The sequence below is a fragment of the Canis lupus genome, chromosome X (genome assembly GCF_011100685.1).
Source record: "Canis lupus familiaris isolate Mischka breed German Shepherd chromosome X, alternate assembly UU_Cfam_GSD_1.0, whole genome shotgun sequence".
Taxonomy (NCBI): Eukaryota; Metazoa; Chordata; class Mammalia; order Carnivora; family Canidae; genus Canis; species Canis lupus.
Window position 1 is genome coordinate 93,904,345 of NC_049260.1, and position 5,448 is coordinate 93,909,792.

Here is a 5,448-nt window from a genome sequence, read left to right on the forward strand (position 1 = left end):
GAAGCAGGCTCTCCGCTGAGCCAGGGAGTCAGATTGGGTCTCCATCCCATCATGACCTGAGCAGAAGGCCGATATTAAACTTCTGAGCCAACCAGGCATCCCCAGCACACTTTTTTCTATGTATAAATGCCATTCAAGAGAAAAGAATATGTACTCCAAAAAGGATTGAATGAATTTCTACTGAATCCATCAGTTCCAGGTGACTTCAGAAATTTATTTTTCTATTGTTGGAGTATATGCCTTCTCTTTTTCTTGTGGTACTGATTTTTATTGTGTTTGAATTACAATTCATTGTATTTTTTTAATAAAATAATTTTTATTGGTGTTCAATTTACCAACATACAGAATAACACCCAGTGCTCATCCCGTCAAGTGTCCCCCTAAGTGCCTGTCACCCACTCACCCCCACCTCCCGCCCTCCTCCCCTTCCACCACCCCTAGTTCGTTTCCCAGAGTTAGGAGTCTTTATGTTCTGTCGATAGTGCCAAATTTATTTGAAAATACTCCGTAGAATTTAATTTTTCTTTTCATGCTAATTAAAAAGTGTATTTTAATCTACTTTTGTTGAGCACTTAGTGTCCACTTAAGCACTGATGTGGACACTAATAAGCATTAAGCAGTAAAAATGCTACATGAAAAGTCTTTATCCTTATTTACAGAGCTTGTAGTCTAATCCATGAGAGAGACCTAAAAGTCTTAAGCAGATAAATATTGTCATAACTGCTATGAAGAAAATAAAACAGATGTAATAAAAAGTGCTTGGTCATGGGAGTCGGGTGGTCTAGTTTAGATTGGGGAGTCCTTAGCTAAGGCCTCTCTGGGGAGGCTGCTTTTAAGGTGAGACCTGCAGAAGAGAAGAGCCCCTGGGCTAAGGGGTTGAGGGAGGAGCATTCTCAGAAGGCCAGGGGCAGGGAGTGGAGTAAGAGCCAGGACCCTGAGTTGAGATAGAGCATGGTATACCTGTGTTTGCATTTTTGCTGGTATAATATTTTATTTTTCAGTTGTTGTATTTTTCCCTTGTGTACAGTCAGCAGCTTAATTTATTAACTCCGATACATTTTTCTTTCTCAAGATTGTCTTATCTTCGTCTTCTCACTGTCCTTTTGCTATTTTCTTCCCTTTGAGGAGGGAGCATATAATGCTTATCTTTCTATTCTTAAGCAGTTGGATTGTTGTTTCTTCAGTGAGCAAGAGCAATCATGTAACTCAGTGGTTCGCTTCATTTGTCTCTCTTGCTAGGAAACCCTGGACTAAATTTGTGACCATCACTTAGTGAATGCGAAAGGACCTAATGACGTGTGTTTTTTAATTAACCTCACCTCAAGTTTAATCTGAATTTCACTACCCATGTGTTTTCCTTGCATTGATTTCTTCACTGTCTTTGGAGAGTTTTAATCATCACAATTTATTATATTGTGATTTTAAATGATTACACTTGTTTTATAAATGATTACAATATTTAATTATTATCTTTTGCACTAGCTAAATTTGTAGCTGCAGCTCCTACTCTTGAAAATAAAATGAAATACAGAAATGCAAATAGTTACAAGTGTTTTAGGTGATGCTTTTATTTAATTAAAAAAAAAGTAAGGTAGAAATTGCCTTCAGTACAACTTTTCCTACTTAGTGCACAGTTTTGAGAGTTTTGATAAGTGTATACCAACCAAATAAAGATCTCCCATACCTTTTGTATTCAGTCCTACCTCCCTCCTCTGACTGATCTGTTTTCCTCACCTGTTTTTCCCCCCTTTCCAGAAAGCCATGTAAATGGAATCATACAACATGTCACCTTTTTCATTGGCCTTTCTCAGTTACCATAATGAATTTGACATTCAACCTTGTTGTTACATATCTGCGGTCCATTCCTTTTAATTGCGAAGTAAACACTGAGATGGCATTATACCATGCACTAGAATTTATTTATACATTAGCTGATAGGTCAATTGGTTTTTTTTTTTCCCCAGGTTTTGATGATGAAGAATAAATCCTCTATACTCACTTGCATATTTCTGAGAGAACGTAAGTTTCATTTATTTAAATACCTGGGAGTGGGGTGCCTGAGTAGCTCAGTTGCTTATGTTTCTGCCTTCAGTTCAAGTCATGATCCCAGGGTCCTGGGGTCCTGAGTCCTGCTGCCTGCTCAGCAGGGAGTCAGCTTCTCCCTCTGCCTCTGCCCCTCCTTCTGCTAATGTTCTCTCTAGCTCTCTCTCTCTGAAATAAACAAAATTTTAAAAAATGCCTAGGAGCATAGTCTGTGAGCAATATGAAAAGTATATATATATATATATATATATATATATTCATATTCTTAAGGTTTTAATTATGTATTTGGGAATGAGGGGGAGCACTAGGGGAGTGGAGGGGAGGGGCAGAGGGAGGGAGAAAGAGAAAGAACAGGGTGAAGTGCGGGGTGGGGAGAGAAAGAAGCAGGCTCCTTGCTGAGCAGGAAGCCTGATGGAGGGCTCCATCCCACGATTCTGAGATCATGACCTGAGCCTTCTGAGATCATGACCTGAGCCGAAGGCAGATGCTTAACCCACTGAGCTACCCAGGTGCCCTGCGAGTATATGTTTTTTATACTAAACTGCCAAACTGTTTTCCAAAGTGGCTGAATCATTTTACTTCCCACCTAGGAGATTTATCTGATTATATTTCTCTTTTTATATGCCACACATATTTTTCTCCATGACTTTATGGCTCTTGGCCAAAGGACATTGAAAGATTTTCAGAGGAAAGAAAAGATATGGTTTAATATTTAAAGTTAGCTATAATTTTCAAAACAAAATCTAAACAATGGCAAAGGTTGGATTTTCATTTTGATTTCATAAAATGCCAAACCCATTAATTGATTTCATTTTAATCTAACAGTTTTATTTTGGGCTCATTCTGCTTCTGGTAAGTGATGAGATCTAAACTACTATTATGCTTGGAGTATTGTCCTTTAGGAAGTTATGGTACATTGAGAATGAATTAAAAACGGGTTATTTCAGAGTGGAATAGCATATTGAAAGCCTTTCATTTCATTTTTCTCTAAGTTTAGATGTACATTTATTTTTTTATCTGGAACATTTTTTTAGCCCCTCCTATGTGCAAGTAATGATGCAGTGTATGGTGGGAAATATAAAGATGAATGACGCCTTTCTCCTCCAGCAAGCCAAGATCCCGAAAGGGAAGAAGGCGAAGAGGAAGAAGGTGGCCCCGGCCCTTGCCCTGGTGAAGAAGCAGGAGGCCAAGAAGGTGGTCAATCCCCTGTTCGAGAAAAAGCCTAAGAACTTTGGCATCGGACAGGGCATCCAGCCCAAGAGGGACCGCACCCCCTTTGTCAAGTGGCCACGCTACATCCGCTGCAGCGGCAGAGGGCCATTCTGTATAAACGTCTCAAAGTGGCTCCTGCCACTAACCAGTGCACCCAGGCCTGGGGCCACCAAACAGCTACGCAGCTGCTTAAGCTGGCCCACAAGTACAAACCAGAGGCGAAGCAAGAGAAGAAGCTGAGGCTGTTGGCCCAGGCCAAGAAGAAAGCTGAGGGCAAAGGCCAGTCCCCACTAAGTGGCTACCTGTCGTTCAAGCTGGGGTTAACACTGTCACCACCTTGGTGGAAAACAAGAAGGCTCACCTGGTAGTGAGACCCCATGATGTGGATCCCATTGAGCTGGTTGTCTTCCCGCCTGCCCTATGTTGTAAGATGGGGGTTCCCTACTGCATTATCAAGGGGAAGGCCAGGCTGGGGTGTCTGGTCCACAGGAAGACCTGCACCACTGTCACCTTCACACAGGTAAACTCGGAAGACAAGGGAGCTCTGGCTAAGCTGGTAGAAGCCATCAGGACCAATTACAATGACAGATATGATGAGGTCTGCCGCCTCTGGGGAGGCAATGTCCTGGGTCCGAAGTCAGTGGCTTGCATCGCCAAGGAAGAAAAAGCAAAGGCTAAAAAACTGGCCACCAAGCTGGGCTGAGTGGATGCTGCTGAATTTTCTGTACATAAAAGTAATAAAGGTTCTCTTTCAAAAAAAAATTAAAGATGAATGACATATAGTCCCTGATACCAAGCAAAATCCTGTTGGGTCACTGTCAATCTCTTTCCCAGATCTAATTTTTCCATTTAATATATAAAAGGTTGTCCTAATGTGTGCATCCAGTGCTGTCTTTGAAATGTAGCAAACCCACATTCAAACCCTGGCTCTTCTGCTTCTAGATACTGTGACCTTGAGAGCAATTTGCTTAAACTCTGTGAGCATCACTTCCTCCATCTAGAAAATAGATGGCTAAATAATACTTGCTTTATACTACTATAAGGAGTACAATGTAAATGCAATAATGTATGTAAAGTGGTGGTTGCCTGACACAGTGAGTGCTCAGAATTGGTACCTTTAAAAAATCATTTCTGTGACATTTATACTTTGTAATCTAGTAGTAAAGATATGATGCATATATAAATATTCTAGTATTGTGTTGGTTTGCAAGCTTCTGCTGGTGATAATAAATGCAACCAGCCCCTATATGTGTGGAGCACAGTGAGAAACCAGAGAGGGAAGCAGTCCATTCCACATTGGTAGGTGGCAGGTTTAATAAGCAAGGAAATTTAACGTAGGTGTCTTGTCTTGGGTGGCTGAAAGTCAAGTAGATCACCAGATCCACCAACCAGAATCTCAGAAGTTTATATAGAGGCCATAGTGGGATTCCATCGCCCATTCAGTCCATGTTGTTCTCAACACCTTATTCTCTGAAGGTTAGGTCCTTGAACATGGCTCTCCCTTTGGCAACAGTGGCCTGAGTAGACATTCCAAGGACAGAGGAAGCCTTGAGGAACCACCTTGCTTGGTGCAGCTCTTGGATTAATTTGTGGTACCATCTCCTCCATGACCTTCCCTGACACTTTGTAGCATTGTTGTAGTTTACTTGCCTTGTATAACCAAGAACTGATTCCTTTCTTGCAAAATGCAACCTGCATTAAATGTAATTGTTTATTTTATTAAGCAAGTTCTAGTCATTTTACCATTGTTAGGGCTTCCTTACTTTAGAGGCAGCACAGGATGTGTGCATGTGCACAAACGCCTAACCATGTGCCAGAATTCAGGAGCAAAACCCCAGAGATCATTCCATTAAAAAAAAAAAAATGGGACGCCTGGGTGGCTCAGGTGGTCGCGCATCTGCCTTTGGCTCAGGGTGTGATCCCAGGGTCACGGGATTGAGTCCGAGTCCTGCATCGGGCTACCTCTGCCTGTTTCTCTCCCTCCTTCCCTCTCTCTCTCTCGCTGTCTCTCATGAATAAATTAATACAATCTTTAAAAAATTTTAAAAAAACAAGCTATGTGTATTTGCGCTTTGGTAACTGAGAAGCAGATTCTAGCTAACTCACTGATGGACAGGCAGGACATTTTGCTATTCACAAATTTAAATCTCAAATGGGAAAGTCCCTATTGAAAGAGTTGAAGAAAAGCCAGAT

At 41.3% G+C, this 5,448-nt stretch overlaps 1 pseudogene; it reads left to right on the plus strand.

Annotated features, from left to right (window-relative positions):
• Positions 1-3,056: 3,056 nt before the first annotated feature.
• On the plus strand, positions 3,057-5,201 carry LOC492106 (annotated as a pseudogene).
• The last annotated feature ends 247 nt before the right edge of the window (positions 5,202-5,448 follow it).